The sequence below is a fragment of the Bos grunniens genome, chromosome 18, assembly GCF_055505025.1.
Source record: "Bos grunniens cultivar Pamir isolate PY7600 chromosome 18, Bosgru_T2T1.0, whole genome shotgun sequence".
NCBI lineage: Eukaryota > Metazoa > Chordata > Mammalia > Artiodactyla > Bovidae > Bos > Bos grunniens.
This window is the reverse complement of record NC_141182.1, coordinates 52,291,047-52,305,089: the sequence shown is the minus strand read 5'-3', so window position 1 is coordinate 52,305,089 and position 14,043 is coordinate 52,291,047. Positions and strand designations below refer to the sequence as shown.

The 14,043-nt window shown below is 41.7% G+C and overlaps 1 long non-coding RNA gene across 1 annotated transcript; it reads right to left on the bottom strand.

The window, feature by feature from the left end:
* Positions 1-2,643: 2,643 nt before the first annotated feature.
* LOC147353991 (uncharacterized) lies at positions 2,644-13,100 on the bottom strand. Its single transcript, XR_015146162.1, has 3 exons — positions 12,838-13,100; positions 7,335-7,453; positions 2,644-3,224 (listed from the first exon to the last, which is right to left on the bottom strand). It is a non-coding gene; the product is annotated as an uncharacterized LOC147353991 (long non-coding RNA).
* Positions 13,101-14,043: the final 943 nt, after the last annotated feature.

The window sequence follows — 14,043 nt, the reverse complement described above, 5'->3', positions numbered from 1 at the left end:
CCATTGTTATCTAAAGTAATAATTAACAGGGAAGGACTTACTATTGTCATTTTGTTCATTGTTTTCTGTTTGTCTTACAGCTTTTTTGTCACTTTTCCCTTCTTGCTGTCTTCCTTTCTGTTTCATTGATTTGTGTGTGTGTGTGTAGCAATGTGGTCTGCTGTCTTTCTCATTTTCTTTTGTGTATCTTCTATATGCATATTCTTTCAGGTTACCATGATCTCACTGTGGATTACTTTGGATTCATCCTATTTTGAGTCTATATGGCTTCTTGAATCTTGATGTCATTTATTTTCCTGGATTTGGGAAGTTTGGGGCCATTATTTTTTTCTTTCTTTTTTTTTAAATCCAGGTAACATTGGTTTATAACATTATGTTTCATGTGTATAACATTATATTTCTGTTTCTGTATGCACTTAGGCCTCCTTACCACCAAAAATTTAGCTTCCATCCATGACTTTACCGTTGACCGCCTTTGGGGAAGTGAAGATATGGAGTAATAGTCTCTGAACTGAGAAGAAACTTTGAGACTGGAATACTAAGCAGGCCACTACATAAAGTGCAATTTTACATAAAGTTCATTGTGGTTAACTTACATACAGGCAGGAAAGATCTGGTGGATGGATGATCCAGAAGCATTCACAGCCACACTCCATGTCATCAAAAAGGGTGTGGGGTAATTTAAAGGAGTCAAAGCTAAAAATAGAATTTGACTACCAAGTAAAAAGTACACCCACACTGACAGGAATGGGAGATTTTTTCCTCTTTCTGATGGGTCTCATGACCACTGACCATCGGCACCAGCAAAGCATTCATCTATTTGCCTACTAGATGAAGGCAAGGGTAAAAATTGATAGAGAACTTATCTGGCTTGGGTGCATTCCTTGTGAGGAGGCTAAAGTTCAGTCACTCAGAAGGGAAAGAGGGTAGGACTGTGAGTCTGAGAATGAGCTGACAAAATGGAGTCAGTGTGGTCAAGCCAGACACCCCTTTTAACCACTTCACCTTCTCCTACCCACCAACCTACTCCTTCCCCTCTGGCAACCACCACTCTGCTCTCTATGTCTACACATTTAGTTTGATTTGGCTTGTTCATTTGGTTTTTGATTCTTTTTTTTAATATCCCACAATATGCATGAAGCCATATGTTATTTGTCTTTCTCTGTCTGATTTATTTCACTTGGCATAATTCCCTCAAGGTCCATCCATGCAGTCTCAAAGGGCAGGATTTCACCTTTTTATGGCTCAATACTATTCCTGTGTATCTATGAATCTCCCACATCTTTGTCCATTCATCCATTAATAGGCACGTAGGTTGTTTCCATAATACTAAGATGAACATAGGGGTGCATATATCATTTCTGTTTCTTTTCTAAGGTTTCTAATGTTCTTATCCCTTCTTCCAGGGGGAAGGAGGAGAAGGGGACGACAGAGGATGAGATGGCTGGATGGCATCACCGACTCAATGGATGTGAGTTTGGGTGAACTCCTGGAGTTGGTGATGGACAAGGAGGCCTGGCGTGCTGCGATTCATGGGGTCGCAAAGAGTCGGACATGGCTGAGAGACTGAACTGAACTGAACTGAATGTTCTTATCCCTTCATCCAATTTCCTAGAGGTTCCTCCATTTTAATTTCCTACCACCCTACTGAATACTTCACCTCTTCTGTCATGTTTCTAAGTCCCAGTAGTCTTTTTGGTCTTCTATCATTCTTTTGATAGCATACTACCCTTGCCTTATGCATGTAATAGAGTTTCATATCTCACCAACAATATTGCTCACAAATTGTAAAATTTTAGCTTACTTCTTTAATATCCTTTTTCTTCCATGTTATTTTCCCCTATCTGTTTGTCTTTGTCTTTGTTTCAGGATAGAATGCTTCTTCAAGTGCTTGCTGGTCCTTAGCTGATCCATTTTAAGGATGAGGCCTTAAAAAGCTAAATCAAATTATATGTAGTAGGGCAAGAGTAGTATCAAGTAGGTCTTCCACTGGAATTATTAATAGTTCCCTGTCATATAGGACAATGCCAAGTGTCAACAGAAGTGATCCCTTTTTTCTTGGGTAGAGGAAAACATATTGGCTGCATTGAAAGACAATATGCAAAGAGAAAATACAAAGGCATATAGAAAATTAAACTAAATCACAAATCACATTGAAAAATAATACATTTTAGATGAGTCTACAGTTAAACTCAGTCACCGAATATTGAGTGCTTAAAAAGTGTTGAATGAGTGGTAGCTATTTGTAAAAGGACTATTTGGAGATTTTTATTTTACCACAAATAACAAGGCAGGTTCTGAAGATTTGAGTATCACAGCTGATGAGCACAAAGGGGCTGAAAGCTGGAAAACAAGCAGCCAGGAATGCACTGACATTCACTAGTTGCAAGTTGGGGTTGACAAAGCAAGTCATATAAAGTGATAAGATGGAGGAGAGAGAATAAAAGGAAACAAATGAGCTCACCAGAAGCAGGACAGTGCGAATGGCAAAAGCCTCCTGGGATGCTCTGGGAGAGAGACTATTGTGGTAAATATACCGGACTCTCTGCTTATGTCTTTGCAGGAAGAGCACTATGGAACCACTGGCCCAACCCATGTTTACCAAAAACAACATATCAAGGAAAGGAAACAGGAATGCATAGATTGAGGTCAAAAATGAATCAGGCATTTTTGCAGAACACAATCCAAAACTTTGATTTTCTGTTACATTTGCAGTAATTATCTGGTGAGTCAGTTTCATGGGCACAACAACATTTATCAGGAGATGAACAATCCAACAGAGGAAACAGGCAGGTTTAACAAATTTTGGAGCTTCAAGTTTGAGTTTCGCCCACTTGGAATTACTAGGGCTGATTGTGATAGCCTGGAAGCCACTCAAGAGGCAGGTGGTACAGAGGGAAACCCCCCGGGCCACTCTGTGAGTATAAAAGCTAACCTTACATTCAGCTTCTCCCAGGAAATGTTTCAAACCAAAAGCATCCAGTGTCTGAGGGATTCCCCTAGAGAAAAGGACCAGGGAGTTGGCTAAGGTCAATTGATTGAGAATTACATTTGTGGGCCTCTGACTGTGTTTTGTGAACAAGGTCAACATATAAAAATAAAGGAGTGAAAAATTCCCTAAGAGCCCAACTCCAGTCTGGAAGAGAAAGAGAATCCCCAATACCAACTCACCAGGAGCCATAATGTCAACATCCAGCAGCTTATTTTATTCAAAGCCAGATGGTCTAGAGGGAAAGATAAGATGTGTATTATTTTTCCTTCATGTGGCAAATTTTACCTTGATTCGTATTTTTAAAATCCTACTTCAGATTTGGGTATACATATATTGATTAAAACTATCTTGAAAGAATAAACTAGCTATTTTCCAAGTTGTAAATGATTTGCTACCATTTTATGTAGGGTATGTGGTTTTTCTAGTAGTCATGAACAGATGTGAGAGTTGGACCATAAAGAAGGCTGAGCACCAAAGAATTGATGCTTTCAGACTGTGGTGTTGGAGAAGACTCTTGAGAGTCCCTTGGACTGCAAGGAGATCAAACCAGTCCATCCTAAAGGAAATCAACCCTAAATAGTCATTGGAAGGATTGATGCTGAAGCTGAAGCTCCAATACTTTGGTCACCTGATGTGAAGAGCTGACTCACTGGAAAAGACCCTGATGCTAGGAAAAGTTGAAGGCAAAAGAATGGGGCAGCAGAGGGTGAGATGATTGGATGACATCATTGACTCAATGGACAGGAGTTTCAGCAAATTCTGGGAGATAGTGAAGGACGGGGAAGCCTGGAGTGCTGCAGTCCATGGCATTGCAGAGTCTCACACAACTTAGCAATTGAAGAACAGCAATGTGGATATGTATTTATGAATGATGTTTGTCTAAACATAGGCTACACAGTGGCAGAAAATGGGCAGTTATGGCACCAATATGTCTCTTCTTTTTCCCATTCTGTGGTTTATAAATTTTAGATTAAATGCCAACTTCTGAACAATCTAGATTTTTTTTTTTGGTTTCTTTTAAAAAATTAGAAAATGCTATAGTCATGGCCAGTGTTTTCCCATGAAAAATGGTAAATGGAGCTAGGTAATTTCACCTCTATTGACTGGAAAGGCATCCTCTAATTCATTGTAGCCTCCATGAAACAGACTTTATTTATTCATGTTAATGGCTTAACCTTGTAGGATTTTTTTTTTTCCACATCGTGCAGCATGTGGTATCTTAGTTCCCCAACTGGGGATCAAACCTGTTGCCCCTGCATTGGAAGCAAAGAGTCTTAACCACTAGACCACCAGGAAATTCCCTTAACCCTGTAGGATTTCAAACTGACAATTTCCTTTTTATAGTAAAAGGCTTTAGGAAATAGAAGGACACAAGATGTAATTTAACAGATATCTATCTGAAGAATGTCACTGAGTTCCCAAAATAAACAAAATATAGAGAATTTGAGTAACATGCTCAGCCTGCCTGATTTGATAGATTTAAAGGAATAATTTTAAACTGTGAAAAAAAAATTTAATTAACTTATGTATTTTGCTTAATTTTGCTTAGGACAGTAGAGGGAACATAGCATGAAGATAAAAGAATAAATTAATAAAATAGAAATATAAGTAACTATACTTGATAAAAGTAGAAAAGATGTAAACAAGACTAATATTGGTAAATGTGGTCAAGAAAGATGATAATTTTAGAGAGAGACCTTTGATATTCTACACTTGTTGCTCCCTGTATAGTATTTCAAGGATATATATTGACCCAATATCCATAATATTAGATAATAATATCCTAGGTGGGGATTTCCCTGGTGGTCCAATGAGTGGCTAAGACTCCAGCTTCCAATATAGGGGGCCCAGTTTCCATCCTTGGTCAGGAAACAACATCTCACATGCCAAAAGTAATTAAGAGTTCATATGTCACAGTTAAAAGATCCTGCATGCACTGTTTACAATAGCTAGGACATGGACGCAACCTAGATGTCCATCAGCAGATGAATGGATAAGAAAGTTGTGGTACATATACACAATGGAACATTACTCAGCTGTTAAAAAGAATGCATTTGAGTCAGTTCGAATGGGGTGGATGAAACTGGAGCCTATTATACAGAGTGAAGTAAGTCAGAAAGAAAAATACCAATATAGTATATTAACGAATATTTATGGAATTTAAAAAGATGGTAATGATGACCCTATATGAGAGACAGCAAAAGAGACACAGATGTAAAGAACAGTCTTTGGGACTCTGTGAGATAAAGCGAGGGTGGGATGATTTGAGAGCATAGCATTTAAAACATGTATATTACCATATGTGAAATAGATGACAAGTCCAAGTTCGATGCATGAAATAGGGCACTAAAAGCCAGTGCACTGGGACAACCCAGAGGGATGGAATAGGGAGGGAGGTCGGAGGGGAGTTCAGGACAGGGCGACACATGTACATGGCTGATTCATGTCAATGTATGGCAAAAACCACCACAATATTGTAAAGTAATTAGCCTCCAATTATAATAAATAAATTAATTTTAAAAATAAATAAAATAAAACATAAAAAAGAAAAAAAGATCCTGTATACCATAAGACCCAGTGCAGCCAAATAAATAATAACATAAATTGTTGTTGTTTAGTTGCTAAGTTGAGTCTGATTCTTTTGTGACTCCATGTAAGCCCTCCAGGTTTCTCTGTCCCTGGGATTTCCCAGGCAAGAATACTGGAGCAGGTTGCCATTTCTTATTCCAGGGGAATCTTCCTGACCCAGGAATTGAACCCATGTCTCCTGCATTGCCAGGCAGATTCTTTACCACTGAGTCACCATGGAAGGCAAATCAAATAAATAATTTTTTTTTAATCCCAAGTGACGTGACTTTGGAGGGGTTGATCCAGGAAAATTAAAAGCCTTGCTGAATTGAGAAAATTATGAAAACAGATGTAGGTTACCAACTCTGCCCAGATACTCACTCCTTTCTTTCTCCACCAAACCCCAGGGTGGCAGATGATGGAAGAAATCTCCCTACCAAGTTCTGCTTCTTTAGGTTTTAAAGTGGAGTCCCTGGCAGGGAATTGGCAATCAATAGAGTGATCCATGGGCTTTCCTGGTGGCTTAGTGGGTAAGGAACCTGCCTGCAATGCAGGGGACCTGAGTTCTATCCCTGGGTCAGGAAGATCCCCTGGAGAAGTTAATGGCAACCCACTCCTGTATTCTTGCCTGGGAAATCCTTGGACAGAGAAGCCTGATGGGCTACAGTCCATGGGGTTGCAAGAGTTGGACAGGACATAGTGACTAAACTACTACCACCACCAGAGTGATCCACAGTCATTCTGTGGAACTTGAGGCCTTCCAGTCTACAGCCCTTCCCCTCTCCTCTGCCTACACTCAACAAGGGCACAAACCGGAGCCTTGTTGTGACCTTTCCACAAGGGAGATTACCAGTCAGTAATGGAAAATAGATGCTCACAGACTAAAAGAGTTAAGCGAGGGAATGACACTTCTCTAATTAAAAAAAAAAAAGTACATACTTTGACTTTTTTAAAAACATGTTTAAAACGTTCTACATTTTCCAAGAATAAAATAAAATCAGAAAGGATGGGAAAGGATTAAAAAAAAAACTAAAATTGAAACCAATGAACCCAATTGGACTTCAATGACTACGATAACCGCACTGAGGAAAGAACGAAAAGAAAACAAGACAATATTTGAATAGACACCCTCAGTCTTGGGTGAGGTAGGTGGTGGAAGAGAACAGCAAATTAACTGCAAAAAAATCTGGAACTCTGTTTAGTAGGTGTGTTTTCTGTGGTTGAAGCAATTCTGAAACTATATTTTGCTGCACCAAAAATGTGAATAAATGTGTTGATGCTGGGAGCCAGTGTTCTCATTGAGGTAGAAAAGACACATTCAGTAGCAATTCAATAGGAATATTGCAAGAAGAAAGGCAAAAATGCACCCCTGGAGTTTGATTAGAGCCCCTTTTCATTCTAAACCTTTCTGGTTTGGAAAATTAATTGTTTGTTCATGCTAAGCATAAACTCTGGAAGTCATGGAGGGGGAGGTATGACTGACTCAAACGTGTGTGTCGAGTACATAAAAACAGGGGAAGATGGCAATGTTCTAAGTATAGTACTTCGTGTAATACTTTAACTTACTAATTTCTCTTTTAAAATGGGCTTCCCTGATAACTCAGCTGGGAAAGAATCTGCCTGCAATGCAGAAGACCCTGGTTTGATTCCTGGGTCATGAAGATTCCCTGGAGAAGGGAATGGCTACCCACTCCAGTATCCTTGCCTGGAGAATTAAACCAAGGGAGGAAGGCAATGTTCTAAGTATAGTACTTTATGTAATAGTGTAACTTACTAATTTCTCTTTAAAAATAAATGTTGGGATTTTCCTGGCAGTCCAGTGGTTAAGACTCCGTGTTTCCACTGCAGGGAGCATGGGTTTGATCACTGGTCGGGAAACTAAGGTCCTTCAAGCTGTATGGTGGGGAATAAAGAAATAAAAGAGGTGTTATTATCATCATCTGTTACAGATGAGAAAAACTTAATAAATTACCTAAAATTACAGGACAGTGATGTAGGAACCTTTGAACCCAAACATGGCTTCTCCGTGTCTCCTACTCTCAACTCCTACTTTACAGCTAAGCACAAAACCTTCTCAGAAAAGGAGGAATTAAACAGCGTCTTACTTTCAAAGGCTCAGGTACATGCCTTTTGTAGTTCTGAGGAAGGAGCTGCTGTATTTGAAGGGGGCGGGGGGGGGTGGCTATAGATTAGCAGTATGACCTTAAAGTCCATTTTTACTATGTTGCCGGGAGCCAGCACGGGAGTTCCCACCCATGACAAAGGTCACGCGGAGAGGCCTGATATGCAAAGGCGAGTCAGGGCTCAAGGGGCCCCCCGGACCGGCCCGAGCATCTACCCCAAAACCAAAATCTGTCTGTTTTACTATTTTACGACTTTCACCAACTCTTCTGACATTAACAGGGAGTTATCCCCGACCACCTTTCTCTGTAAGAAAATCAATTTAGAGCTCTAGTTAATAAGTCTCCTGGGCATAATAGGAGTGTTTCAATTCAAACCCCCTGATGACTTTCTAGCTTGCCTGACAGGTTTGTTCAGATTCACAGCCTCCCAACCAAGAGAGGCACAGGAAGCTTAAGGTATTCTAACAATGCAGAGCTTCTCAGAGTTAAAATTGTTAGAATAGAGCTAGTAGAGGATTTCTTTGTTGAGCTAATGCTTGCTGCCAAGTTTCCATATCCCTTACCTACTGTGTCCCTGGGAGTGTATTGATTAATATAGTTGGTGTATAGAAATGTAAGTAGTAGCTTTAATGTTTGTAACCTTGGACCCTTGAGTTAATTCTTTTCTTGTTATAGCCCACCACACTTTTGCCCTATAGGAATGCAACTTTATCTAATGCTTTCGGAGGGTGGCGCCTGACTTTAGAATAATCACCTTGAGAGAAAAATAAGTTTTCTGAAGAAAGGGTCATAAAATGTTAACAGACCTCCTGGCCAGAAGATGATGTAAATCACCTAAAACTTTTGCATATGATAAATTTGCAGAAAGAAAGCCTGGCTTCGATAAGGATCAAGGACTGCTGACCTTGCATGACTCTACCCCTTCCCCCATTATCCTCTATGCACAACTTAAGGTATAAAAACTACTTTGGGGAAAAAAAAAAAAACTGCTTTGGAAAATAAAGTGTGGGCCTTGCTCACTGAAGCTCGGTTTCCCCGTGTCGTTCTTTCGTGTTTTCTTTTCCTCCTTTTCTCTTCTGATCTTCCTTCAGGACATTTAATTGGAGCGTGGGGGTCCTCTGGGACTACTTATTTGTCTGGGCTTCTAAGACCCACTCGAGAAGGCGCCCAAGGTGGGGCACCTTCCTCTATTTGAGAGAGCGCCTGCGGCCTCCGTAGTCAGAGCAAGTTTGGTGCTACGAACTTTATTGATTTCCCGCGTAAACCAGTTATAATGAGCCTCTAATAAATCTCTCAGCCTTCGCTATTCTAATCGCCAACGCCGTCCTCCCGAGGGAATCCCTGGCTCCTACCGGGGCTGGACCCCGGTACTATGTTATGGTAAAGGGCAAAAAAAAAAGAAGGAAAAAAAGGAAGGGAGGGAGGAGGAACGGAGGAAGGAGGAGAGATGTCATTTTCAATGATTCCCGTCAATCAATTTCCAAATATCCAAGAATAATGGCCCATGGGAAGACCTCCATGCCATTTCCGGTTTCCAGTGCCAAGCACATGATGCTGAAGGGACCCCCCCCACCCCCCACACCCCCCACACCCCCACCCCCCCACACACACTCCATCTCAGAAATGTCTTTGATAACTGGAACATCAGTCCTTAGCGGCTCGGATTTGGGGTGTCGTGCCTTTAAGCTAAGCCTCTTGTTCATTACGAAGCAGGATAATCAGCATTTTAGGTCAGGTTCCCATGGAGCAGAGGCTGTGATGGAGAAGTTGTCAAGCTGCTTAACTGAGAGCACTCTCAGGAGAGAGGGAGGGAGGTAGGCAGGTGCGGCAGGAGAGAGGCTAAGCAAGCCTGTTCCCACAAGGGGGCCCTGGTACACACACTGTTCAGTTAAGTTCAGTCGCTCAGTCATGTCTGACTCTTTGCGACCCCATGGACTGCAGCACACCAGGCTTCCCTGTCCATCACCAACTCCCGGAGCTTACTCAAACTCAGGTCCATTGAGTCGGTGATGCCATCCAACCATCTCATCCTCTGTCATCCCCTTCTCCTGTCTTCAATCTTTCCCAGCATCAGAGCCTTTTCCAAGGAATCCGTTCTTCACATCAGGTGGCCAAAGTATTGGAGTTTCAGCTTCAGCATCAGCCCTTCCAATGAATATTCAGAATTAATGTCCTTTAGGATGGACTGGTTGGATCTCCTTGCAGTCCCAGGGACTGTAGCACACTGTAGCACAGAGTTAACTCCTCCCTGAGACCATAGGCTGGGTTTACAGACCCCACTCCTGTCAATCATTGATCGCTAGCCATTCAGGTGATAGCCTCGTAGGTCAGGCTGCTCTTTAATGAAGGGCAAAACTCCTGAGAGATATACAGGTAAGAAGCTTTAGTAGCCAACACACACAGCAACTGGGGACCAGCCCGATTTAAGGGAGTCCCCCCCACACACACTTCAATCTGCCTTGGAGGAGTACAGAGCCATGAACACCAGGGCAGATTCTGTGATAATTCCGCAGAATCCCATGTGTTGTGGTGAATGAACACAGGTCATTAGGAACAAGTACAATGTAGAGAGGGGCTTCCAGGTTGCTCAGTGGTAAAAAAGAATCCACCTGCCAATGCAGGAGATGTGGGTTTGATCCCTGGGTTGAGAAGATGCCCTGGAAGAGGAGATCACAACCCACTCTGGTAATCTTGCCTGGAGAATTCCATGGACAGTGGAGCCTGGTGGGCTACAGTCCATGGGGTTACAAAGAGTCGGACATGACTTAGCGACTAAACAACAACACATGTGGAGACGGGAAACTAGACATGAGATAATGAGAACTAAAAATGTGGAATAAGAACACAGACATCCAGGGACTTTCCTGGTGGTCCAGAGGTTAGGACTTGGCATTTCCAATGCGGGGGGCTCGGGTTCAATATCTGGCTGAGGAACCGAGATCCCTCAAGCCAAGCAGCATGCCGAGAAAAAAACAGACATCCAGATATTTTGAAGTGAGCTTTCCTTTGTCAAAAAACAGCATTACATATAAGGGAAAGAAAGGAGGAGTAAGTTCAAGCAGGTGGTCACATACTCAGACAGAAAAGACAGTCCCCAGGTAAGAAGGGTAATCAATTTAGATTTTTCCTTCTTCAGGTGTTGGCCTTCAGCCAGCTGGGGAGAAGCAAGGTGGCAACCTTCTCCCTGCGGGCACCAATGACTAATGTTAAAAATAATGGCATGTTCAAATCTAGAGTGGATATATGTATATGTATAACAATCACTTTGCTCTATGCCTGAAGTTAACGCAACATTGTTGTTAAGGTAACATTGTAAATCAAGTAGACTCCAATAAAAAAATATTTTTAAATAATAAATAAAATAGTCAAACTCAGAACAATAAATAAAATTGTTAGAAAAACCTTTTAAAAATAAAGAAGTCTGTTTGGTTTCTTTTCTTTCTTTCTTTTTTTTTTTTTACTTTATCTTGATATTCTGAGAGTTTGGGGGCACTGCAGGGAAACCAGGTGGAGAATGAGATCCATATATTGAGAATGACAGAAGGCAAAGATTCAAAAACATCTGGGCCCTGATAACATCATGGAGCCGCTTTAAATAACAAGGCACATAGCCTCCCTACCTTCTGGACTTGTTACATGTTATAATAAATCCACTTTGCTTCAGCCAAAAAATAATCATGCCATCACTCCTCATTCAATGGGCTCTTTGCCGGGCCCTGCCCTGGCATGTTTCATTTCCTCTCCAGCACTGAGGGCAGGGTGGTGTCATATCTGGGCATGTGAGAGGGAGCCATCGTGAATTAGAGCCCCAAACTCAGGGTTTCCTGTCCTAAAGTCAGGCTCATTTTATGACTCGGGCTCAGTGCTGACAATGTGGTCCATGAGTGGCTTTATATCTATGCTTGGCTCTGGGAAATAAATTCAGGAGTACTTCTCTCCTTGGACTTCCCGGGTGGCAGGTGCAATGAATAAGAACCCACTTGCCAACACAGGGGACGTGGGTTTGATCCCTAGTCCGGGAAGATTCCACACGCCTCTGGACAACTAAGCTTGTGTACGTGCTTGCTAAGTCCATGTGCCTAAAGCCCTGCTCTGCAACAAGAGAAGCCACCATAATGAGAAGCCCATGAACTGCAATGAAGAGTAGCCCCTGCTTTCAGCAACTAGAGAAAGCAAGCATGCAGCAGCAAAAACCAAGTGCAACCAAAAATAAAAATAACAAATAAATATGTATTTTTTAAAAAAGGAATACATCTCTCCTTATAAGACTCAGAGTCAACAGTTACATCTCTTCCCTGTGGTCTAAGAAAAACTTGAAAAGAATAGGCTTTATGCCTTTTCCTCACACCACCCAAGGGGATAGCTCTTTATGGTTGTTTTTCTAAAGCTGATCTTGACCCCAGAGAAAACAAGAAAAAAAAAAAGAACCCACATTTTCTGTGTCAAAGCCAGACATTTATATAATTATATTTATTCTTCAAAATATTCCTACAATGGAGGTCCTGTGGTCCCCAGTTTTAAAGAAAAGTTTTAAAAGGTTGGAAGGAAAGGAAAATTCTAGCAAGTCTAATATTGAGAAAGTATGGACAAAAGAGGTCTCAGGAAGCCAAGAACAAAAAAGAAAAGAAGATGGGGACTCTTAACCCGCTCTCAGTGTCTATGCTGAGGGCTTTGTACTTTCCTCCTCTCTAATAAATCCTATTCTCTTGCTTAAAAAAAAAAAAAAAAAAAGAAGAGAAGAGTAACACAGTAAATGCCATAAAAAGGCAAGAGCTGGGACTTCCTTGACCATCCAGTGGCTAAGACGTCACCTCCCAATACCGGAGGTCTCGGGTTCAATTCCTGGTTGGGGAGCTAAGATCCCACATACCTTGGGGCCATAAAACCAAAACATAAAACAGAAGGAATATCATAACAAATTCAATAAAGACTTTTTAAATGGCCCACATTTTTAAAAAAAAATCTAAAAAAACCTGCAAGCGCTAGTAGAGTCCTCATGAAGGTCATAGATTTCACTGTAAACTTCAGATTTAAGGTGACACACCACTTCTTCCCAAATAAGAAAGCATAGTAGGACTCCAAGATAAAGTTCCAACACCAAAAGTCACTCTGGGGGACTTTTTCTAACAGGAGAGAAAAGAAAAACATACTCACCAAGCAGCCCTCTGATATGTGCCTGGTGAGCCTGTCTCTGCCAAGGTTCATGTCTCAGGGTGTAAGAAAGCACCCCAGTTATAGGTTAGAGACACCATGACCTCATTTCCCACTAGTGCAGTCATTATAATGTCACTGGTAGCAGTGACATTGTCTGCCAGGAGAATTGATAATACCTCTGAGAAATGGTTGACTTTGGTTAAAAAAAAATAATAACATGATCAATTACTAACGCTTGATGAGAAAAATCCAGGAAGACCAATGCACCATGCAGAGAAACTTTCCTGTGATGCAAGGAGACAGACACGTCCCTAGGGTGGAGCAGAGGGGACTTGCATGACTTGCGTGCAGTGACTTGCATGACTGTGCAGCGACAGACTCAATGACAAACTCCCATGTCCCCATGCTTACACTTCCATCTATGTTGATTGTCTCTACATCCGACTCCACAGTCTTCTCCCTTCAACCCTCCAACTGAGCTGCTCTGGGTCCACTGCCTACCAGCCGGTGAGGCAAACCTGACTTTTCAGCACCAAGGAATCCCCTTTGCCTAATTGAAGCCTCTTGTTTTCCCACTGTTGGAAGAAAGTGATTGCTTTTAAAAATCAAACTGTAAGTCACCTATACTCTAATAAAATTTTTAAAATCAGATAAACAAAGGGCTTCCCTGGTGGCTCAGTGGTAAAGAATCCACCTGCCAATGCAGGGGACACAGGTTTAATCCCTGGTCCAGGAAGATTGCACATGCCTTGGAGCAACTAAGCCCGAGAGCCCCAACTACCGAGCCTGCGTGCTGCAACTACTGTGGCCCTCATGCCTCGAACCCAGGGGTCCTCAATAAGAGAAGCCACCGCAAGGAGAAGCCCGCACGTGGCAACTAGAGAGTAGCCCCTGGCTGCCACAACTAGAGAAAGCCCGCGCAAAGTAACAAAAACCCACAGCAGCCAAAAATAAATCAATAAAATTATAAAAATTTTAAAAAAGAAATAAAATTCTAGCTCTTGAGGTAAATGTCCAATATCTAAGTGATACACTGAATGTGGACAAATAAACCCCACTATCTGTCAGGTATTTGTCTCTGTGCTGACTATAGAGCAGGAATTGGCACATTTATGCCATAAAGGACCAGACAGTAAGTGTTCAAGACAGGGTGTCTGTTCAACTACTTGATGTGGCCACTACGGTGGGACGGCAGTCATAGACAAG